Source organism: Pongo abelii, chromosome 5, assembly GCF_028885655.2.
Source record: "Pongo abelii isolate AG06213 chromosome 5, NHGRI_mPonAbe1-v2.0_pri, whole genome shotgun sequence".
Classification (NCBI taxonomy): Eukaryota; Metazoa; Chordata; class Mammalia; order Primates; family Hominidae; genus Pongo; species Pongo abelii.
The window spans coordinates 126,813,560-126,839,285 of NC_071990.2; the positions used below are offsets into that span (position 1 = coordinate 126,813,560).

Genomic DNA, 25,726 nt, shown 5'->3' on the forward strand with positions numbered 1-25,726 from the left:
TAGTCACATATGGAAGTAGTTCGGTAAAGTGGTGGTGATGGGATCTCATGAGCATTCTCTTTTGACTGCTTCAGTTCAGTGAAATAGCCTGAAAATGACATGGAAAGGAGGTATTAAAAATTTTAGCAAGAGCAGAACATATAAATAATCATCTAGAAAAGCGGGAAAGTGAATGAAATTTGTAAATATACAAAAATTTTAGGGAAGCATTAAACTACCACTGGAGATTAGTGAGCAAAAATTTTAATTAAGAACAGTCATCATGGCTGTATGCTTTTCTCCAGCAGTTTTTAACTTCAGGACAGGAGATGGCAGAGAGTAAACCAACAAAGTTGTCTTCATTCCAAAATCATTACTTTTGTGATTATTTCCTCTCTTATTGCATAGGCTGCAAATCCAAGAACACACAAAAAAATGACAAGGGTTAGGCTAACTATCCTTAAGTTGTTCTAGTTTTTAATGAGAACACCCATAATAGGGCATCATTAAGTGCAAAGATGGCTGCTGGTTTAAGATAGCTAGTTTGTTACCTCTTAAAAGTGTTTTTTTCTAAAAGTTGCCAATGAAATGTGTCCTCTTTCCCTATGTCTTTTGAGATGAGTGTCCATTTATTTTAATTATTTTTGCTTTCTCTTGGTATTAAAATCTTCCATACATTGAATATTTTTTACTTGCCTTTGGTTCTTCTCTAGCTCTATCATGTCTCTTGTCAGGTGTATCAATCAAGACATCATAATCTGTATGAACTCACCAGGTTTTGTGTAAGGGAAGGGATAATATATATGTGGGTGGTGGCAGTGTGTTTCTGTATCTCATTCATACCTGATAATGCTGCTCAGCTTTTTTTGGTCATGGAAGGATGTTGAGAACAGTCTGCAATAATTATGCCAGTTGCTAGCATACAGTTTCTTTGGTAGCTTAGAGACAATAATCACAATTAACTTAAAAATTTTTTTTCTCTAAAATGTATTATCTTACAATGGCTCACACTGATTATCTTTTGCTGTATTTCTATAAATTGTGTACTTTTATTAAATATTTCTCATGATTTTTCTCCTCCAATGTGGGCTTTCATTTCCAAGAATAACTTAATTTACCAACTTGGTGCACTATTACAACTAATAAAGATCAGAGAAGGTCTGAATACTGATTCCTAATGAATATGCATTTTGCACATTTTGTCCAAAAATGAAACTGTTTATACTGATACCTTTCTTCTACCTTAAATCCAATTCCTAGTTCAAAACAAATAGTTTCTCCAATTCCTGTACAAGACATAAATAAATGTCAAAATTTGAATGATTACATCCAGGCTGTGACAGTTTCTATCAGTGACCACAGTGAATGATATTAATGGAGTGGTCAAAGCAAAGCACTGCTGGTGTGGGAGGCTCACCTGCACTCAGGAGGCAGGTGAATTATTGTGTCAGTCTTTAGAGGAAGATGCTATGACTGACGTGGGAACCACAGGTGTGAATGGGGATGGAGAGAGTAGGGGTGAAAGTTAATGCCATTAAAAACTGAGATTAGGAACAGGTAATCAATTTGAACTGAGAAACTAATGGGAAAAGAATGAGAAGATAAGATGGATCCAGGAATCAAAGAACAGATAAGGGAAAATGGTAATTAAATTTATTCATCAAATGAGAGTCACAGCCAGTTGATATGGGGCCCATGAAAAATATAGAAGTCAAATTTGTCAGAAGAAACAGAAAGATTCGGATCTTCCTCATGGATTGTGTCTAATGCGGGTTCAGAGGGCATCTTCTCATCTGTATCTTCCTTATATAGATAAGCCTTCATATATTTTGGGGACAATATGATATAAAACAAGAGGAATTTTGTATGATATCACCAATTATTGTATGGAATCAAATACAGTACAGGTTACCTCATGTTTCCAAAACAGATTATCTTTGTTCAGTCAAAGTTTGAAATAACACAATTTCCCTGGGAAGTGGCTGTATTTCTGCCCCCATGGGTTGTGCTAAAGATTTTCCACTAAAACAGAACTGGCTATAACAGGGACTGAACAGATGGCAGTCCATGGAATTTGTCCCAATAGTCTCTTCAAAGTCCTACCTACTCTTAGTCACCTCTCTCTCATACTACCAGGCACTTGAATTCTCACTGTTAGAATACCATGTTTGCATGAAGGCATTATCTCCAGATTTTTTTAAATTACAGAATCATAGTATCAAAAAGTACTGCCAAGAACTAAAAAGGATCTCAAATTTTATCCTATTTGCAGGCTAACAAGTTAGCCAGTTGCAGTTTCTTGGATGCTGGCAGAAGACATAGACAAAGGAGAATTTGTTATTCACAGAAATAGCGGTAGTCAAAGTATCAGCATTTTAACTCTGGTTCCCTGAGCCCCAGTTCCCACAAAGCAATACAAAGAGGACCAAATGATACCTGCATGTGCCATGGATGCATAAGAGGAGAGGAATCATGAGCTTAGGGAACCCGAATATTTTATAATGGGCAGCAATCTGGCCTGCCCTTTACCAGGAAAAGAGAAGCTACCTTTATTACACTGAACAGTAAACAAATCCACACCTTGCTCTGGAAGGAGACACTATATCTAATTTCTAAGGCTGTTTTCTGTATAAACAAATTTGAAAATATAGTTCAGCACAGAGGCAATCTATATAAACCACGTTTTGTAGTTTCTGTAACTTGATGAATTAACATCTTCAAGATGGAATGTCAACCACTTTAAGTAAAAAATTAGGGAGCTGAGATAACCACCTGACGTCCCCACACTCTTAGCCCAGCGTGAGTTTATGGGGTGACACTTTTAAATATAGCAAACCAGTCCCAGTGTGTCCTTTCCTGCCTCACCTCCTTCTCCCTGCAGAAACCACTGTAAGGCACTTATCTACCCTCTTTCTACCTTATAATTGATCCTGATCTTCCCCTGTGTGGCCCCACATGGCATGCTGCATTTTCTCTTAGAGAACTGTGAGGATAATAAACTTCTGTGATTTCAAAGCAGCTCTCTTTGTGCCTCACCATACTTTAATCAAGATTATGTTTAAAACACAGTCAGTAACTCTGCTCATAAAATATGGAAAAACATAAGTGGTCCATGGAGAATTGTCTCCCAATAGATACTAGCCCAAAGGCCATTGGTTCAAATCTCTAAAGATGCCCAAATCCTCTCCAAAAAGAGAACTCCCTGTTCCCGCAAAACAACCTAGTCTGTCTTTCAAACATTTTTGTTCCGTAATTCTATGTCATCTGTTATTTTTATTTCCTGGGCTTTCTTTTATACTTTGTGTTCTGTGAAAGGCCCATATATGCAAAGTGGCCTCCAAGGGCCAAAGGAGTTGTGGAACCAAAGAAGGAGGCAGATAAATCCAGTTTGTTGAGATGGGATGATTTACTAGGGGGAAATTACCGTTGAAAGTGTGGTCTTGGGTGGTTGCAAAACAGGTAGTTCTCCATACCACAACACCCTAGACCCAGGGCTTATATTTTGGGGAAAGTACAGTATACATGCTCTAGAGAGAATGTGTAGGTAGCTATGCGTGTCACAGCCTATGATTTCTGCAACAGCATCAGGAGTTGTTTTGGAGGAAACTTACAGTGAATAGGTGTTTCCACATAAAGAGTAATACAGCAATGAGACATTTAGAGGCATTTCTGGACCTGGGATTAGTCAGAAGTTACATGGCAGATTAACATTTAAGATGAAGTCACTCTTTTCCCCACACCTGGAATCCAAAAAAACATACGTATTTGTAGGCAACCATAATGTGCATGTCTTTCTCCCACTATTCTAGTTCTTGGAAACTTTTTTTTTAAGTACAATTATCTGCAATTTTTTCAACCATGTAGATGACACTCTATTAAATGCAATCTTATTTGTCTACTATTAAAATATATTGCCCACAGAAAATATTTTAGGTGCAGTCTGAATAAACAACCCAGAGTAGAGTAGAATAGAACTGTTAACTCCTTGATTTACATGCTACATGGTAAATCACTTACTTATAAGCCATAGTGCACCTCTACTGATCAAAAGTCAATTATGAACTAAAGCCTCTAGGTCATTAACCTTGCCATGCCATAATTCACCCACCCTTTATTTTGTTTTTTCTCTAAAATACAGGACTTTATTGCTGTAAAATTGAATCTTAGATGCATTTCTTTTCTCAAGCATCTGAAAAGTCTCTTAGGTTCTGAAAATAAAATAAGTTATTCTTCTCAGCCTCAAAGGATCTGAAAATTTACTTTAATTTTATATAACCTAATCCTACTCCTTGGTTATAATGTAGAGCAGGATAGAGCTGAGGATAGGGCCCTATGTACTTGACTAGAATTTCCCATCAGTTTTGCTTAGATGAATGCTCATTGAGCACAGCTGTTCAACAAAAGAATTCATTTAACTGAACTTTCTTCCAGACATTACTGGTTAAAAATATTCTCTTTGGAGGCTTTTGACTACTGCATTTCTATATGCTGTCCTGTCAATTTGCTGACTAAAGAAAAGAAGTTGGTATGTGACATGGTTTGGCTCTGTGTCTCCACCTAAATCTAACCTTCAATTGTAAGAATTCCCATGTGCCAAGGGCAGGGTCAGGTGGTGATAATTGAATTACGGGCATGGTTTACCCCATACTGTTCTCATGATAGTGAATAAGTCTCAAGAGATTTGATGGTTTTATAAATGGAAGGTCCCCTGTACAGTGTCTCTTGCCTGCTGCCATGTAAGATATGACTTTGCTCCTCCTTTCCTTCCACCATGATTGTGAGGCCTCCCCAGCCATGTGGAACTGTGAGTCCATTACACCTCTTTGTCTCAGGTATGTGTTTAATAGCAGAGTGAGAACAAACTAATACGATATGCCATGACTTATTCTTACAGAATTCATGATGGCACCAGTGATCATTTTCTCTGTCATCTAGAAGCTCATTATTTTTTATATGTGCACGTGTCTCTTCTTAATAACAACTCAGAATAGGTTAACGTTTAGTAAATATATGCTTGCTGTATGTAGTTCTGTTGTATGATTTGTCATGAAAATATAATATAAAGAAAAAATTTAATTGGAAAAAAAAAGATTCCAGGAAGCATTCAAAGAATGGAGAGGACTGGGCACATCATTAGAGACAGAAGGAAGGGGACTGGTGAGGGGAATATGGCAAAGTGGAGAAAAGAAATTAAGTGAGGAAGAAAACAGTGCATTTAACCTCTTTTAATTTAAATCTAACTTATTTTGGGGAGAATTACATTTTAAAAATTATTTTTCTGGCCACATAATCATTTGGGCTCTCAATTTGCATATTTATTTCATTATCTGGTGCATAATCCTGGAAGGCAGGGACCATATCTAATTTTTCAGTATTTTAACCCCCACAGTTTGAGAACATAGCTTCCTTATCCAATGTACTCAGTAATAATTTTGGAATTGAAATGTTTAATTTTGTGGGATTACATGCCAGAGTCTGTTAAAGCTCAGACAATGACCCCTAGAAAGATGGAATGATTTGGCCAGGCGCGGTGGCTCACACATGTAATCCTAGCACTTTGGGAGGCTGAGGTGGGCAGATCATGAGGTCAGGAGATCAAGACCATGGTGAAACCCCATCTCTACTAAAAATACAGAAAATTAGCTGGGTGTGGTGGTGGACGCCTGTAGTCCCAGCTACTTGGGAGGCTGAGGCAGGAGAATGGCGTGAACCCAGGAGGCGGAGCTTGCAGTGAGCCGAGATCGAGCCACTGCACTTCTGCCTGGGCGACAGAGTGAGACTCCGTCTCAAAAAAAAAGAAAGATGGAATGATTTGCTTAGAATCAAACACATCTCAATGTATTCTTCTGCAAAAGTGCTTCTTCTCCATTCTAGGACTGTCTTTCTTGGATATCCAAGACTGGTCTGGAATCTCTGTACAGGCTGCTTACAAGACAGTTAAGCCTATTGTGGTTATTTGGCTTGGTGGAACTAGTTCATATATTAAGAAATGTACACTTTGATCCCAGAGTCTGAATAGTTACTTCTAATACCATTTGTTAGCTATCACATAGACACAGACATAAAAACATTTATCCGAGAGGGCCAAAAGGAGTTTTTCTCAGATGCTGTTGTATATTTAGGAGCTAATGGAATATATTTAGAAGGGTCTCTTTCCCAGTTGTTTTTATTAGCAATTGGAATAGTGCCAAAAATCGTGAAATGAAAGTAAGCATTTCACTAAAATGACCCAAAATGCACACCAAATTTTTCTGTAGTCCGAGGAAGGGCTAGCTGTGGCATATTTATGGCAGCGTTAACCAGAAGGCATAGCTTCTTTGACAACTGCACTCGTCTAAGCACTCTTAATGTGACTCATGGAAACAACAAGCAGTTGTGACCATGGCTTCAACAGCTGGGCTTGGAAAACTCCAAGGATCTTATGTGTCAACCAACTCCCAGTCCTTCCTTGTCCTTCCACTTAAGGATCTTCCTGACCTGGGGCCTTCTACGTGCACATTTCTACCCAGCATATTTCCAAAATTATTCCTTTCATCCCTGAGAGATCTGATTTTTTTAAAAAGTAATAAAAAAATTATTCTTCATAAATGACTGGATTGTTTTTATTAGCTGGTATATTTAAAAAATATTTTAGAAAAGGGGAACACCATAACATCCATCTTTGCCCACATCCCATTAGAAATTCTGAAAGTATAGTGCAATATCAAGGAGCCAGGAGTACATCCTTTCTTTATGTTTACTACCCCAGTTTTTAATTTGTAAAAGTATTCTGGCTGATTTGTACAGGAACAGAGAGACTACCATTGCAGAAATTTTGTAAATGGGATGTGATATAGGAAAGCATTCACACCTCTCAGTAAATAGCTCTGAAACTCTTCTCTTACAGAAAATCCCTGGATAGCCTTTTGCTGGAACTTTTCCTGTTTGAAAACTTAGTATTTGTCATCTATGTTTCCAAGAGCTATTTAAACAAGAAATTTCATAGAAATATGCTTTATATTCTTTGGAGAAAATGTTGGATAAGTATGTCATTTTGAAATTGACTTTGTTTCCTCCCAGGAGGAAGGGAGGAGCCGGGCACTTCCCAGTACCAGAAAAACAAGGCGGGCAAAGGCAACAGCAGAGAAGAGGAAAGGAAAAGAGACTGTGCCCTCCTTTCATGAGAAGAAATCGCTCTTCCTGGGGCCACACAGACCGATAATACTAAAGCTTAAAGGAGGTTGAAAGTGGGAAAGTGCCTCTGCTGCTCAACACTCCTCATGGCTTTCTGCTGCCATGAAGGCCAGCATCTCATGCAGATGTCCAAAAGGCTGCTTTTGGCTGCCACAACTGCAAGCTCAGTTGCTGGACTGTCCAGATCATTGTCTAAGGCAGCCTAGATGGAAAGGGAAAAATTGAACCAAATTTTATTTTTATGACCATAGAATTTACATTTTCTCCTCAAGTTTGGAGGAGGAACTAACTAGATCTTACTTAAAATGCAAGAATACACCAGTACCATGAGATGAGCTTTTATATTCCAAGACAGAGCCTGGAGCCCATCTTTTTAACTATGTTAAAAGACCCAGAAACTCTTACTTCATAATGACAATAAGACTGTATTGGAGCTGGAGGATACCTCCAAAACATTAACACATCAAAGATGGTCATGTATTTGGTTTAACTGAATAAAATAGAAAACGTCATGAAAATCTTTAAGTCAGCTGAACCTGGTTAAATTTTTCAAAATCTTGGAAAATTCTCTTTCATCTACCCTGATGAGTTTTTTAAACTTTTATTTCGGCTTACTAATTTGCTCATCTTTGAAGTGTTGAATTGGAAGCAAACCATTTAGCTTTTGATGATTATTTCCGGAATTTGGAGTTTGATCTCTTGGTTAATTTGCCTTATGTTGACATGAAGTGTATTCTAGTGGCATATCATAAGTTAAAGTATAAATGTTCCTCTCTTCATCATCCTGAATCTAAGCAGACTCTATGTATGACATGCAGAGTCAATAGCAACAGGACCAGGGATAGGCATTCTCCACTAGTGAGTAATGTATTTCAAACTCCTACACTAGACCTGCCCTCGAACGTTAATATGTCCTTGGAAACTTTTAATCAAATTATTAAATTCAAGTATATTGTATTAGTCTGCTTAGGCTGCTATATCAAAGTCTGGGTAACTCAAACAACTGACATTTATTTCTCACAGTTCTGAAGACTGAAGCATAAGATCCGGGTCTAGCATGGTTGGGTTTTGGTGATGGCCTGCTTCTAATCTTGCAAATGGTTACCTTCTTACTGTATCCTAACATGGCACAGAGAGGAAGCTCCGGTGTTTCTTCCTCTTCTTAGAAGGGTATTAATCTCATCATGGAGGCTCTAGCCCTCATGACCTCATCTAAACCTTATTACCTCCCAAAGGCCCCCGCTCTTAATACCATCACGCTGCGAGTTAGAAGTTCAGCTTGAGAATTTGAGGGAGACACATTCAGTACATAGCATAAACAATTACTGATTTCAATTATTAAGTATTGCTTATAGTTAGCTATTGTATGATTTTTTTGTTGATAAATTTCTTTTATTTGCAAATATAATTTAAACCCCATGAAGTCCTTTTGAAATGTTTATCTTGATCTACATTTTGTAGATAGGACAACAACTTGAAGACTAGAGCTTGATGAAACAGCAAAGTGTCAGAGCCAGTGCTTGCCTTCAAGTTTTGACCTCCTATTCCACACTTTTGTTACACTTCACTTGCAGTGGTGAGAAATAATAATTTTATGTATGCATGTATGTAAAGAGGCACTAAAAATACAAAAGCACTAGATTTTTCAAAATCGTCATGAAATGGAGAAGGATTTCCTAAAGATGACATAAAACCAAGAATCCAAAATGAAAAAAAAGACAAATCTGACTGGATAATAATATTAAAGTTCTATAAGGTATAAAATAAATAAGAAATAAGAATTTGAAAATCACAGAACAGATAGGAAATATTTAAGATGCATATGACAGATGGGGGCTAATTTTCTTAATATACAAAGAGCTATTATAAATCAAGAGCAACAAAAATGATTTAAAAATGAGCAAAGAACACGAATAAGACATTAACAGAAAGAAATACAAGCATATGAAAGTAAGCTTGCTCTCTCTTATACAAGTTGAGCATTTCTGTTCCGAAAATCTGAATTCAAAATGCTCCAAAGTCCAAAAATTTTTGAGCACTGACGTGATGCCAAAAGTGAAAAATTATTTTACACCTGACCTTCTATAATGGCTCACAGTCAAAACACAGTCAAAATTTTGTTTCCTGCACAAAATTATTTAAAATATTGTATAAAATTACCTTCAGGTTGTGTGTATAAGGTGTATATGAAAAAGAAATCTCAGTTTTCTTTTCTGAATTTAACTAAGAGTAATACTCAGGTACTTGATATTTGTTTTAAAAACAAATGAATAAATGGGTTAAAAATTGGTAGCTTTGTCCTAAAAAAAAAAAAAAAAAAAAAAGACATCTCCTATACATAAATAAGACAGCACAGCCATGTTAGCCAGAGCTGTCCTTCACATCATGTTTGTAGTCACAGGTCCTCATAGAATTCTTACTCTTCTCATAAAGAATTTTCTGAGATTGCAAAATGTAAATAGCTTGGTCAGTGTATTAGTGCATTTTCATGCTGCTGATAAAGACATACCTGAGACTGAGCAATTTACAAAACAAAGAGGTTTAATTGGACTTACAGTTCCACATGGCTGTGGAAGCCTCACAATCATGGCAGAAGGCATAAAGGAGCAAGTCATGTCTTACATAGATGGCAGCAGGCAAAAAGAGCTTGCGCAGGGCAACTTTCCTTTTTAAAACCATCATATCTTGTGAGACTTATTTGTTACCACAAGAATAGCACAGGAAAAACCTGTTCCCATGATTCAATTACCTCCCACTGGCTTCCTACCGTAATACATGGGAATTTAAGATGAGATTTGGGTGGGGACACAGCCAAACCATATCAGTCAGTAACATTTATTCAAAACCACAAATCATAGAGTAATCCAGGGCAGAAGAAAAGAAAATAGATATAAGGGTTGACCTCAAGGTACTTAAGAGCCAACAGGATATCTAAACCTACTGTGAAACATGTATGTCAATAGATAGAGATATAAGAATATATGTGCTATGTATAACAAGGTCAAGGTTTATGGAGTGAAGGACATGAGTGTTTTAGAGGGATAGGGAAGTTGTCAATGCAATCGGATGACCACAGGACCATATCTTCTGACTAAAGTGTGGTTCCTATTGGACCTCATGGTGTGCCCACATTTTTTGGCATCTCTCCTAGCTGCCTACCTCTTTGCTCCCGTTGCAATCACATTCATCCACACTTTCTGAGTTGCACATGTCTAGATTGAAACAAGTGTTTCCATGTAGCAAACACACAGAATTCTCCCATAGGCAAAAATCTACTGAGGTGTAATTAATGTCTTTTCAGACTATTGTCTGTATTTCCTTGAGCCCTCAGACTGATTGTCCTGTTCTAGTTCTAAGCCAAGGAGATTAGACTTAGATTAGGTTGAGTTTGTGTTCTTGGCTGCCAAATACATCATTCTCCCTCATGTCTCTCTCTCTTTTTTTTTTTTTTAGACGGAGTCTCGCTTTGTCATCCAGGCTGGAGTGCAGTGGTGCGATCTCTGCTCACTGCAACCTCCACCCCCCTGGTTCAAGTGATTCTCTTGCCTTAGCCTCCCAAGTAGCTGGGACTACAGGCTCATGCCACCATGCCTGGCTAATTTTTTGTACTTTTAGTAGAGATGGGGTTTCGCCATGTTAGCTGGGATGGTCTTGATCTCCTGACCTCGTGATCTGCCGGCCTCGGCCTCCCAAAGTGCTGGGATTACAGGTGTGAGCCACTGCACCTGGCTCCTCATGTCCTTTCTATGAACCATCACATTTTTCTATGATGGGACATTCTGAGCAAATATGGCATTGTGGAGAAGAGACTATTTATTATAAGCACTGCATTTGGCTTTGTCCTACAGAAAAGAAATGACCAGAAGAATATAATAATTAGGTCAGAATGTCTTGTGATCAAAGTTGCATTATTGATACTTAGGACAACACCAAATCTTTGAACTAAGAAACTAGTTCATAGATTCAATGTCTATGACTAACTGTATTGCATCAACACCAATTAGTCATCTAACTTACTTTATTAAATGGGTCAGATATGAAATATAAACAAAAGCAAAATTTTTTCAACTGTAAAACACCATGAAAACCATAAGTCAGCCTGTGATTCTCTTGGTAAATAAGGCAAAGACATTTTTTCTTTTCTTTTTTAATATTTTGCCAGAGGGAATCCTAAGAGGTCATCTACTTCTTTCTTTTTCTTTCAAGCAAGACCCGTTCTAGCTATCTCTAAATAATAGAGAAGTCTTATCATATCTTATTCTTTTTTTTATTAATAACTTTATTTAGCTAAAAAGTTTTGGAGCATCTACTAAATGGCAGGCATGCTACTAGGATTGGAGCTAACAAGATAAAAAGAAAAGGAAAACATGATGTTTACCCATGAGGAAGTAGTTTAGTTAGGAAAGAATGGCTTGGGTACTTAAATTCCCTAAGCAAATGGGGAAAGCAAGAGGATGCATAAGTTTGAGGGAGAAGAAAACATGTGGGTTTAATGGTATTGAGCTTGAGGCGCCCATGGAGGGGCCAGTAGGCTATGTGGGCCTGGAGAAGTTCTGATCTAAAAATACAGATATAGGAGTCACTTTCAACAGGGTTCTTAAAGCTGTGAGGATAGGAAAACCACATAAGAGGCCCACCTAGAATGAAAACCAGGCTTAGCAAAGGTGCTCCTTAGAAACCCAATTCAACATTGTTATTATTCTGACAGTCCTGGTTACCTACCCATGTCTATCATCACTCTTTTAGTTTAAGAATCATCCTCTCAGCCAGGCGCAGTGGCTCACACCTGATTTCCTAGCACTTTGGGAGACCGAGGCAGGCAGATCACCTGAGGTTAGGAGTTTGAGACCAGCCTGGCCAAAATGGCAAAACCCTGTCTCTACTGAAAATACAAAAATTAGCTGGGCATGGTGGTGCGGGCCTGCAATACCAGCTACTCGGGAGGCTGAGGCAGGAGTATCGCTTGAACTCAGGAGGCAGAGGTTGCAGTGAGCCAAGATCACACCATTGCACTCCAGCCTGGGCAACAAAGTGAGACTCTGTCTCTAAAATGAAAAAGAAACAACAATAACAAAAGAACCACCCTCTCCCTCAGACTTGATGAAAATAAGAAAATATGAGCTTATAGATGCACAGCTTGAAATGCCCATGGTGGACGACCTTGAAGCTTGGCTGGATCGAAGTGCTAAAACACTGTAGTTAGGACTTGCTCTCTTTGCATCTTTCAGTTCTGCTGTCCTCCAAATTGGTTTTGTTTTGAAACATTTTCTCTCCACATGGATGTCTCCAGGAATTCCAGTCCTACATCCTACCAGTGTCAAACCCCAAAAAAGGAAGTTTCTCAGCACCAAAAATTCCAGCTGAAATCTGGGGATCAACTCTCATTCCATCCACTTGAATGACACACTGTTTCTCAAACTCATCACTGTAGAAAGGTGGATGGAATACTCTGATTGTTCAGTCAAGTCCCTTGGTCCCTCTGCTTTGAGGTAAGCCTAGCCACTCAACAAGGAACAAGACTCCGGGAGCAGTGGCTCCCTAGAGAAGAATTGAAGAAGGTGAAAAAGATATTGGACAGGTAAAAACCAGAGTTACCCTTGATCCCTTGTAAGTGCAAGAAATACAAGAATTAAATACAAATACAATGAATAAAATACAGCCCCGTGAAGACAAAAGAGGAAGACAGGAAATAAGGCAAAGATAAAGTGATAAGTAGTCAGGGAAAAGTAGGTGTCAAGTATCAGAGTACCACCAAGGAAAGACACAGTTAAATGTCTGCCCACTTTATTATTATTATTATTATTATACTTTAAGTTCTGGGGTACTTGTGCAGAATGTGCAGGTTTGTTACATAGGTATACACGTGCCATGGTGGTTTGCTGCACCCATCAACCTGTCATCTACATTAGGTATTTCTGCTAATGCTATCCCTCCCCTAGTCCCCTCTCCCCCAACAGGCCCTGGTGTGTGATGTTCCCCTCCCTGTCTCCATGTGTTCTCATTGTTCACCTCCCACTTACGAGTGAGAATATGTGGTGTCTGGTTTTCTGTTCCTGTGTTAGTTTGCTGAGAATGGCGATCATTAAAAAGTCAGGAAACAACAGATGCTGGAGAGGATGTGGAGAAATAGGAATGCTTTTACAGTGTTGGTGAGAGTGTAAATAATAGTTCAACCACTGTGGAAGACAGTGTGGCAATTCCTCAAGGATCTAGAACCAGAAATACCATTTGACCCGGCAATGCCATTACTGAGTATATACTCAAAGGATTATAAATCATTCTACTATAAAGATACATGCACATGTATGTTTATTGCGGCACTGTTCACAATAGCAAAGACTTGGAACCAACCCAAATGCCCATCAATGATAGACTGGATAAAGAAAATGTGGCACATATACACCATGGAGTACTATGCAGCCATAAAAAAGGATGAGTTCATGTCCTTTGTAGGGACATGGATGAAGCTGCCCACTTCTTTCGTGTTTTGCAATGGTTCTGAGGAAACAGAGAGCCCCTCTCATTTGTCTAATTTACTATTCTTGATATCCTTGGAGGCCATTGTTTGGTAAGAGTTGTGGAGTTTATTCTGTAAGGGAGAAAACTTATTTTCTTTCCCTTTTTAGGTTGTTAGTTGAAACATTGTCCTGAAAACAAAAGTCAGATTAACAAAAGAAAAACAAACAGAAGTTTGTTAATGTGTGCTGTACCCATCACACAGAAGAGGCCTCGGTTCAAAAAAGCACTTCTCCCTTAAGGCAGTGGCTTAGATGCCTTGCTTAAATAGTATTTTAACAAAGAGCCATAAATCTTGTATAGTGACAAAACAAAGAAGAGAGTATCTTCAGGTTTCCAAAAGGTGGGGAAATGTGGGAAGGTAAATTTATGGGAAGAGATAGATCCTAGATCTCTGATGCCACTGTCTCTGAGCTGATAAAGGCAGAGAGGAGAGGCAGAGTGTACCCCTGCGTTTAACCTTTTAACTAAAATCCTCAACATTTTAGAGAGGAATATTTTGTTTTCCTTCCATTCCAAAGGCCAAAAAATCCCAATTGCTTTAGTACAACTTCTAGGTTCATTTTTCATCATTTAAAACATTTCTGGATACCATTGATATTTGCCTGTAAATTCCTTAGGTCCTTAAATTTTATATTCTAAAGCTAGAATTATTGCTTTGGTAAAAGTCTGAATAATAATAACAATAAGAGCATTATTCTAATTCCACACTTAAGCCTTATAAATATGCTTTTAACAGTAACTACTGTGCTGGATGGTGTGCTACTTCCAATCTGTTCTCCTCTTAGGTTTTCTTCTAGCTTACCTTCACATCTCTGTTATGGAGGTTGCGGAAGAAAAATTAAAAGAGGTGGTAAGGTCTCATGGTATCTAATAGACTGACTTTGAACCGAATGTCCACTGTAATCAAATTGCTTCTAATTTGTCTATTTTGGTTTTTATGTTTTAGCCTAATAGCTACAAAAAAGTTTTAAAGTATCTAAATTACTCAGTACATAAAGACAAAGATTACTGTTGCTATGCAAAAAGTACATAGGCCTGAGTTCAAAGCTCTAGGGAAATTAAAAAAGAACCCATGCTGTGACTTACAATTTCAAATCAATTTGAAAATATAATTTGAAACTTTGGAACTTTGTCCTCCAGTCTATATTTGTTATTGTTTTAGATATTTGAGCTGAATTTGTCAGTGGGGACACAACAACAGATTTAATCATTACAGTGTGGAGGAAGGTATAATGATATTCAAAGAACTTGAACCAGAAGTCAGAAGAAGTGGCTTTGAGACCCAGTACTGCCGCCCTTGTGACTCTGGAGAACCTACTCAACCTCTCTGAAACTCAGTCTTTCCTTCTTTAAAATGGAGTCTATAACAATTATCCATGGGTAGCAGAAAATCAATAACATAACAGAAATGAAACCAACTGGTACACCGTATTTGCTCATTCAATGATACTCTTTACGCTTTATCACGACATCATGTGAAATATAGGAAGATACAAATTACCTCCCTCAATAATTTATAATCCAGTAGAAAAAAACTATATGTGCACTCTAAGTGATATCTTACAGGAGTTTAGACAGAAGATTATCAGAAACAAGAAAAGTTGAGGAACAGTGAATGTAGAATGTGGAAGGTGATGTAGGCCTTGAAGACCAAAGGGTTTGCATTGTTAGAGTAGAGGAGGGAGCATCCTAACCAAGTGAGTAAGTGTAGGGAAGGCAGAGGAGGTTCAGAGAGTTGAACAACATGTTTTTCCAGCACAAAAGCATGATTCTTCCTCAGAATCTTTAGCAAATAAATAAATAAGCAACAAAAATCATCTTTCCATTTACTTTGCATGTATCATGGCTCACCAAGTCATAATTCAGGGGGAACAAGCTAATTTTCTTAAAAGCTATCTTTTCCTTCCATCATTCAGAAGAAGTGGATTATCATAGAAAACACTCAGTATATTTCCTCTTTAAGTAAAGTGTCGGTGGGGAAATTTAGGTGGGCATCTTGTGCTATGGTTGCAGAGAAGTTTTATGAAGACTACTTGAAACATGAGCATCCGGGAATATTTGAAACATAGGTATTATTTGGTCCAAACTTGCTGGTTTACAGCTTGAGAAAAATGGTACCCAGACACACTGAGTGACTTTTCCAAGGCCACAAGTCAGATACTTAGAGAGGTGAGGTGAAAAGCCAGGTCCTCAGGAAGACAGAACTCTAATCCGGAAATGGATTAATGTGTAGTCATTTGTTTATTCATTTATTCATTCAGACAGTCTTTCCTAAGGGCTTGCTATATGCTAGACACTATCCTGATTACAAGAGATTACATGTTATGAAAATAAAGACAACCCAAATGAGAACAAACAGAGGCTATTTATTCCATTTTGTTATAGCTAGGAAGTCAGCCACTATCACATCTGGGAGATACTCAAAGGCAGAAAGAGGACTGGCAAATCTTTCTAGTGAAGAAGAAGGAAGGCTTCAGGTATGCTCTGATTAGAGGCTGCTGGCATGGGGGAGCCTCATGCTAGCATGAGGTGGGCTTTCTGGGAGTGGTGCATATATGTGATTGGTTTGGGGAGCATACCATTCTGCTCTGCTGACCACTCTAGGCCAGAGGTTATAGTTTGGCTTAGAGAAGTGATTGCTGCAGAGGTGGAAGGTCAGAGTTCTATTCTCATATATGATCTGGCCATTGTCCATTTACATATTCAGTCCCCTTGGTGGGGCACAAGAGATGCCGTGCCTCCAACTAATGGAACTTATAGTCTCATGGTTTAATCACATCTTGGAAAATGCTAGCAAGGAAAAGTTAGTGGTTGCAGAATGGAATCTGGAGTCTAGTCTGGAAGTTTCCTTGAACAACTGACTCCAAGCTGTGCCCTAAATATTAAGTTGAAGTTACTCGCAGCAAAGAGTAAAAATATCATTACTAGAAGTATTTGTGAGGTTTTACAAATAGACCTGTCAATAGATTTTTACAAAAGAGGTATTAATCCCTTTTTCCACCTCTGATCAGAATCAACCAATCAAATGTTTTATACTATTTTTTTGTCTCTCACACCATAGCAACAAAATCAGAACGGATCTCATTGTGAGGGCCTATTATGTCTTAAAACAAAACAAAAACGAACATAAAGGGCAGCATTTAACATGAAAATAGTATCCTGACCCTCCTTGGACTAAATATTGTTAATCAAGTTTAAATTTAGCTCCCACGAAGTCTCAAAAGAAAAGGAGACAGCCAGGTCCAGCGAGGAAAAACTTCCGAGTGCCTCTAAGGCAGGGAAAACAAGCCTCAAGTCAACAAAGGGCAGGCAGCCTGTAAAAACAAATGGTGCTGATGAGAAGGCTGGGGCCCCAGAAAGCTCATTAGCAATCAGATGCAGCCACGGAGCTGTCTCCTTCCAGTCTACCGGCCAATGACACCATAGAGCCTGTGACTCAGCGGCCCGACTGCCCGGCTGCACTCCTGAGACATCTCCGCCTGCTCAGGCGACTCCCAAGACCCTGAGAGACCTGGATACTGAAGGGGAGGAGGCAGGAAGCCAGGAAACACCACAGAAGAAGTGAAGAAAAGCAAAGCTATTGTCCTTATCTACCCACTGATAACCAATAGTGAGGGATGGGGAGAGGCAGCTGCTAGGTGGGATTCTGGAGACAACATGACTTCAACTGAGGGGCAGAGCGTGGCGGCTGCACTTTTGTTTCCAGCTTTATGAATCCCAGTGCTGTTCTCAGTCTTTGGAAATTGAAGGACCTCTTAATATCACTCGTTTTGTGGCCTTTTACATGAATGAAAACAAATCTTATGATATGTTGCTTTTCAAAAACGGCTATTTTGAATGTGGTTGACACTTTCAATGAATTTGCTTTTTCTTTTCATAACAGCAGCTGCATGCATGGGAAAACAGTAGGCATACGTAGTTGGAAAATAGTAGCACAACCCTTTCTCATCTCTCTCCCACCCCTGCAGGCTTCCAGGTGAGAAGTACCGGGCTTCACAATTGAGAATCAGAGTGAAAAGGAGGAACTGGCCTTTATTGAGTATTGACTATTATCAGTCATTCTTGGATAAGAAAGGTATTGTTTGTTTTCTCTCTTATAAAATACAAAACAATTAACTTGAGAAATTAAGATATCCGCCTTGGGTCATATTATTGGTAATTTTGAAACTTTCAAAAATCACAGCACTTTCCACCTTTCCAAATTCCTGCTTAAATCAATTCAACTTCATAGGGGGTGTATTAGGGACTGGCTGACTACCTCTCATGCATATTTGTGAGGGAGTCTTGTACTTTGCCCCTGGTGAGACTTTTAGTTCTTTATGTCCTAGATGCTATTGGTGGGATGCAGAAGTGATGACTGATTGAAAAGTGTTAAACAGACTAATCAAGTGATTCTTAGGCTGAGATGGCTCCAGGGCCTTAGATTCCTACATATGCAAAGTGAGACAACTCAATGTAAATAGCAAAATGAAACTTAAACTTTACCAGTCAGAAACTACCAACTAATTCTAACTAAAGATTTTCTACTTTAGCCAATCAAATATTTTCTTTGTCTTTCTTCTGAGGACATCTTACAACAGTTTTTACATTGCACCCTCTCAATGAAACCCACACCATTTGTGGTTTGATGCTGCCCAATTCATGAACTGCTGTCTGGTCAAGTCAACTCTTTAAAATTTTAATGTACCGAAGTTTATCTTTTAACAAAGGGGATAGGGCTTCTTGGAGATAAAAGATTCAGTTTATTTGAATGGTATAGATTATAGGGCCTTTGACTAAAAAGGCACATTAAGTGATAAAACCATAAAGGGTTTGACATATAACATATAACCTATAACATCAAAAATATCTTTTATAGAACAAAGAATGAAGAATCAACATTTGAGTCATTATCACAAATATTATCACAATCCATTTTCTATCAATATCTGAGGACTATTGAGTCTTTTCTCCCAGAACACTAGTTTTCAAATGTGTTCAAATTCCTTCAGACCCTTCAGGGATCCACCTGGAGAGCAATGGCCAATCCAAAAGCCCCAGTTGAGGACTGAGGCTCTACTTTCAACAAAGGTGCTTCATGTCATCTGTTTCACATGATGGACTATTTTGAAAGATTTAATTTGAAAGTCACTGTATGAAATAAATTTAGTGCTTGGCAGGTGATAGTTCCTTAATACATATTTATTGGCCAAGGGTAGATTACTTGAACCACAAATGCCTCTTCTGGACTAGTTATTTTTGATTCTTATTTAAAATAACAAATGAAATAGTATTAGAAACATTAATATGTTTTTATAAAAGATGAAACCATGACACTATTAAGTTGATTCAGGCTAGAAGAATAAGGATACCAGACTACCATTACCTCACATACATCTGGGGTTAAGGTGATCTTTTGGGAGCCAGAAGAAGCATATGAGTTGTCATTCTATCCAAAATACTTAACTCACACTTTCAACTTTGGATTATTAGACTCTTGGATTGCTTTTTTCAATTTAAAACCAATGATCCTTGAAGTCCTTTCTACTTTGAGACGGAACAGGGGTATCGTAAGGCATCTGAAAAGCCATCTTTACTATGTATTCATTCTCCAGGGGCCTCAAATCCACATATGGCAGCAGAAGTAACTTGCTGAGTCTATTTAGTTGACCCTGAGATGATGAGATACAGGACAAGTAAGATGCCTTGGTGGGGGGAATATGGTGCTGATGAGCAAAGAATGCTGAGGTGGGCAGCATTTTCCTCATCCAGGAAAGGATAACAATAGCTGCCATCTATTGAACTCTTACTAAGAACCAAAAACTATGTGATGCATCCCTATAAAGTAGTTACATGTATCCCAACTGTTGTACAAGAGACTGTGCTTGCTTAAAATGCTCCTATGGCCCTACATTCTAATTAGAACAGAATTGATGCACTTTATCAAGGTACCAAAGCTCTCGGTAATCTGGCTCATCCTCATCTCTGACCTGATCTTTCTCCTCCACTCTCCCATTTGCCAGTCCTGCTCCAGCTTTATTGGTCTTCTTCCTGTCCCTTGGCTCATAAAGCTTATTTTGGGCTTGCTGTCCTCTTGACCTTCCTTTAAATCTTTGCGTAGCTAGCTCCTTCACATTATTTGAGTCTCTGCTCATCTGACCTAAGAGAGTTTGACAGTCCATCCAAAGAGTAGCTTGCCCCTCCCTGCCCCCTGAATTATTCTCAATCTCATTCTGTTTTATTTTTTAAATAAATAAATAATAATAAATAGGTAAATAAATAATAATAAAATAGGTAAAAAAAATTACCTATTTTTTTCTCTGTATATGTTTGCCTCCTTCATGTAAACTACATAAGGGTTTGTTCAAGATGTTAGGTCCAGGGCCTTCATACATATTTGTTGAATGAATAAATGGGTGATTGAATGGTAAGTAGTTTAAGTTAGATCACACAGTTATTGCACAGTTGAGCCAGGTCCTAAACCTAGGTTTGCCTGCCTCTATTCTTAGGAAAGTAAACTCATAGAAGGGGAGTGCTAAGCGTATCAGAATTCAAGATAGGATGATGCCAAGTAGTAGAGCTTTTCCTATTGCATAGTTTGGCTTGGGCTAGAGCAGTCCAGTCTAAGACTGTGTTTCTCAAAGGAAAAGACCCAGCTCACTTGTATCAGAATCACTGGGAAAGCTATTAAAAGGCTTATTGGGCTCTGTCCCACACCTACTGAATTAGACTCTGGAGGTGCTTCCAGAGGGGCTGATATTGTAAACAAGGTCTCCAGAGGTTTCTGATGGACTGTAATTTTGAGAACCACAGGCTTGAAAGAAATTTGCTCCTGACCACACAACATTTATTTAGATGTCTGAAGTTTCTTAAGCATACATCATTCTCACATATTCGTTAATTTCCTCAGGGTAGGCACATATTTCTCAGGTCAACTCACTCTTTTGGAGCAGAGAAGAGACAATGCTGCCCTGAGTTAGGTATCACAACCCTTCATCTGTGGCACAGCCTCCTCCTTTTAAACCCTCCACCCTTTAGAATTTACAATCAGAGATAAAAGTGTTTATCTCTTGTTCTGCAGATCTGCATGGAACTGGGTCCTTTTAGGACTATGAATCTGGTTAATGAAAAAGTAATTTCAATTCAGAAGCTTCAAAAGCCTAGATGAACTTCTGGAAAATTATTATTCAAGATTTCTTTATTACACTTGAAAGCATGTAGGATCCCAATAAGCCAAATAAGAGACCTAGGCCATTTTTATTCCTTGGTATACCAAATAAGAAGTCTATACATGTTATGAATAATGACTGTGTTTAAAATATCTAAAATGATTACCCTGAAGGTTTGCTTTGATAAATTGATCTTCATATCCTTTTGCCTTAAACTTTCTTAGCTTCAGATGAGTTGCCTGCTTTAATTGGTTACTTTGAAGTCTAGTTTACAAACAGAAACTAAGCAACACCCATTCAGAGAATCAGGGCTACCAAATGGAATGAACTGAATAATGGAGCTCTTTCTCTGACATTCGATGCTTAGACTGCAGGGTTGGAAAATCTTATATCTGAATTTCTGTCAGTTGACATCAATAACTTTCACTTTTAATGGACTTGAGACATTACATTTTGCCTGACTTGAAACCAGTGAGAAAAAAGAAGTTTCACCTGAAACTTGGCCCAGATTTCTCCTTTGTGGTTTATAAATGATGAACACATGCCCAGATTGGGTTCATGTTTAGGACAAAATTCTGATGAGGAAATTTTTTGCTTATTTCAGGTTTCAAAAAAAAAGTTTACAGTTCTGAACAACACTGTATGTATTATAGATATGAGAATGCACTCCTGGTCATTTCAGTGAGTAGAAATATTTTAGACTAGAAAATCAGAGAGAAATCTGAGATATCTCATGTAAATATACTTAGGTTTGCTTTAGGGATTATGCTAGTGACATTTTAAAGGAGCTCTTAAAAATCCAGTGCTCTAAAGTGTGCTCTGCTATTAACTATATAGTTTTAATTTATTTCCTTGACTTATCAATTTTTGGAAGAGGTGACTTTATGTCTTTGTCGTGTCCCAGCCCAGATACCTTTCCATGATTTTCTTCTAGTGATGTAGGACCAGCTCTTTATTCATTTATTTTACCTTTAAGCTCTGTGTGACTTGAAGGACTAGCTCTTTAAATGATGCATCATCTGGCTATTTTGGATTGTACGTACAGAAAACACAACCTAAGTCAATTTAAAAAATAAAATAGCTTCATTTCTCTGACATCATCTCAGCTCTGCCCTGCTTCTTGTATCAGCTTAGTTCTCACACCAGCTTTCCTCACGATAACAAAATAAAGAGTCTCTTGGGCTATGTGCTCCCTCACTGAAGTCCAGAGACAATAAACTTGTTTTTTTATTTTTAAGACATTTCAGTTGGGATTTCTATTACTCACCATTGCAAATATCCTAAATGATAAAAATGGGAAAAGCATGCAAGAGGGTGGCCAGATCTTTTTAGAAATAGAATTTTTATTTCTCTGCTATAGTGAATTGAAATAACTCTTAAGTATCCCTTTTACCTTTTCTTCTTCCACCTTCTCATTATTTTCATGCTTATTTCTCCATGCCTCCTTGCTTTAAAACTAGGGGAAGCTGATGGCAAAAGGATGAGGAGTGTCACCTAAGACTACTGTATACTGCAGACCAGGTATGCTGGTAATGATAGATGATTGATTTCCAGATTTTTCTGCATTAGGCCTTCTCTGTCAAGTCTTTGATTTTGTGCTAAAGAATGATGAATATCCTGTCATCATTGCAATATCTTGAAGACAAGACCAATAACGACTTTTATTACTGCTGTTGCTACTATTATTATGGTAGCAACTAAAATGTCAGTGATCCATCCCATGCTGTGTAGCTCTACATTGGAGAATTTAGGACTTAGGGTAATCACAGTAGACTTAGACTTTGAAATTGATAATGAATTTTTTAAGTTAACTATCATTATTTGATCTAAAAAGAGAAAGAGAGAGAGAAAAGAGAGATTGAGAAATTCCAACCATCTGGCATTTTTAGGTAAAAGATTAAATGGTTGGAAAACCTGGGTTCTAGGAGTTGAGCTGCCATGCACTGGATGTGGGTCTTGGTTAAGTCACTTAACATCCTTGGATTTAACCTAAACTGAGAAAGTGAGATCATTAGACCATTGCTAAGAGCTCTTTATTGGTTCTAGCATTAGTATTACCTCTTTCAGGCAAGGACAGGTAGATCCCAGGCACAAACTGGCCACTATTCACAAGTTAACCCAGTGAGGGGGATTCTTCAAGACCAATTTCTCATTTCTAAATTCTTCACTCATTCTATAAACCTTAAAATATGAGAGCTGCCTGAGCTATAAAAATCACTGAGGCCAGTGGTTATTACCCGTTTTTATAGACTCCTTGACATTTTTATGAAAATTATTGGCATTCTTTTCTGAAAAATACACATGCAGAAAATTTTGCATATAAATTAAGGATTCACAGAGTTACTGAAGCACAGCCATGGGCCTATGTAGACATGAGTTAAATATTCCTGATGTTGCTTGACTCCATTGCTTCGTTACCAACAAAACTAATAGCTAGAAAAGTAAAATATCTCAACCAAAGTCACATAACAAATTAGTGACAAGACACCAATGGCTTGTGCAACAGCCATCCCATGCCTGATCATCTGTTCCTTGTGGGAAATGGCTCCTGCCATTCTCAGGAAATGTAGCTTCTTCCTTTCCCCAAGAAGAAATGTTGTTTAACTTAAATTCTCAATCATGAGAATTCATTCACTTGGAAAGCAAACCTAGTCAATGACACATAAGCAGATACCTTCTAGGGTCTTTTCTGGAAAAGGTTCCTTTCCCATATTTAAACAAAGAAGAGAAGCAACTCGCTCTTCTGCTTTCACACATAGTCTTGTGAGGGTGTGGTATTTGGAACTGTAACAGCTACCAACAGGGTAGCTAAGACGTGCTCAGGATCACAGAGGGCAAAGATGGAAAGAGTGTGGACTTTTGGTGACATCATGGAAGGACTGAACCACCCCTGGACTGCTTGCTTTTTTCCATATTTCTTGTTGGGTGAAGTAATAAAGGTGTTAATGGTTTAAGGCACTACTTTTCAGTCTTTTTCACATTGTGATGTATGTAGAAGTGGTCATACTTGTATAGCACACTAGCATAATTGGAGGAGCCAGAGGACTCAGGAACTTCAAATTTCACTCCACTGTCCTGAGGGCTGAGAGGAATCAGCCCCTTATACAACAGTATCTTAGTATAGCCCCTGCCAGCACTCCAGTGTGCCAGGCACTATCGGCTATGGGGATTATCTGATTCTATAGGGGTGTGTCCCTTTGTCTGTCTTTGACTAGCCTTTTCAACTCTGTAGAGAGACAAGTTAACTTGTACAAAACTGCAAATGTTTCCTGCCCATAGCTATCCAAGTGATTCTTGATTAAGGCAATGCAAATGGATTTTATGCATATTAATCAGCTTGAGTTTCCATAAAGACATACCATAAACTAGGTGGCTTTAACAACAGAAATTAATTTTCTCACAATTCTGGAACCAGAAGTCTGAGATTAGGGTGCCAGCACACTCAGGTTCTGGTGAGGACTCTCTTTCTGGCTTGTAGACAGCCACCTTCTCGGTGTGGTTTCACATGCTAGAGAGACAGAGAGAGACATCTCTAATGTCTCTTCCTTTCTATAAAGACACCGATTCTATCAAATCAGGGCTTTACCCTTATGACCTCATTTAACCTTGATTACCTCCTTAAATCACTGCCCTATCTCCATTACAATTTCATGGGGGTGGGGGTCGGGTAGTGCTTCAACAAATTAATTTGAGGGAAAGGAGAGGACACAGTTCAGTCCATAGCATTCAGATAGACAATGTAACATTTTATCTCTGTATACCATTTAAATTATTTGTAACATCTTACTCATTCCTTCATTAATGAATAAATAAAATTTTTGACATATGCTTGTCTTACATATATGTATGTTATAATTTTATTTTTTGTAATTTATTTTTTAACGAAAAGATCAGACTCTATTCTTAGATGGCAATTCCTACGATTACTGAAAAGAGAGGGACATTTTAAGATCCCATTATTTCCCAATTCATTTGAGTCACTTTCCTTGGTTGAGGAGACTGACCCTTGTTTTTTTCTATATCTTATGGATCAATTGTTAATTTAAAAGAAGCTGGATTGAAAATACTGAGTTGTAGAAATCCTTAGTCCTGGACCCAGGTGGATTTCTACAAGTTATAAAACTCAGTAAAGCCATGTAACCTCTTGGCCTCACAGTTCCTCCATCAATGTAATGAAGAGATTGTAATAAATGTTCTCTGATACCCTTTCAAATTTTAGAATGTGTTGATTCCATGATTTGTGCTTATAAAGGGTGGTAACTGTAGAGGTAAAACTTTCTCACTGTCTGGAAGAAAACTATTTAAAAATTTTTTAGAGATATGGTCTTGCTATGTTGCCCAAGCTGGAATGCAATCACTATTCATAGGTGCGATCATGGTGCACTGTAGCCTCAAATTCATGGCCTCAAATGATTCTCTCTCCTAAGCCTCCCAAGTAGCTGGGAATACAGGAGCATGCTAGCATGCCCAGATAGAAGAAGAATATTTTAATAAAAATATCCACATATTTGTGATGTCTGCCTTCTTCATGCTTTGGTAGGTAAGACTGAGTTTTGGAAGATTTTTTTTCTCTTCTCTTCTCCCATTCCTTTACACACCTGCTTCCTGCCCTGCTGAAAAAGCCACTAACTCCCTTTGTGTTCAAGTTTCTCCATCTGCGAAATGTGAGGCTGAGTGCCCATCGGCCTCCCAAGGGTATTCTGTGTCTGACTCCATCACAGAGCATTCACTATGCTGAGCATTATCTACAGACCGAGGCTGGCATTTCCTTCCTTTCCTTTCTTGATCATAATTTGATCCTTGCTTCCTTGGGAGTCTCTTGCTTTTACAATTTGTCAGTAGTTCTAATCCTGTTTTAACATAATTTAAAGCTATGGTGATGCTAATGGTGTCATTGATAATGAGCT

General features: G+C 38.2%; 2 long non-coding RNA genes across 3 annotated transcripts in view; one reads left to right on the plus strand and one right to left on the minus strand.

Annotated features, from left to right (window-relative positions):
* The window catches only part of LOC134761554 (uncharacterized), a 77,034-nt gene that overhangs the window by 36,389 nt on the left and 14,919 nt on the right, over positions 1-25,726 (minus strand). The window contains exon 2 of the long non-coding RNA XR_010140338.1: positions 3,591-3,719. This is a non-coding gene — a long non-coding RNA (uncharacterized LOC134761554). The remainder of the gene's footprint in view (positions 1-3,590; positions 3,720-25,726) is intronic.
* LOC129060060 (uncharacterized) overlaps positions 16,788-25,726 on the plus strand; it is a 61,816-nt gene continuing 52,877 nt past the window's right edge. Inside the window, exons 1-3 of one of the 2 annotated variants that reach the window (XR_008526418.2) lie at positions 16,788-17,232; positions 17,640-17,746; positions 22,280-22,340. This is a non-coding gene — a long non-coding RNA (uncharacterized LOC129060060). Of the gene's footprint in view, positions 17,310-17,639; positions 17,747-22,279; positions 22,341-25,726 lie in introns of both variants that reach the window. The other variant, XR_008526417.2, reaches the window with a different exon arrangement.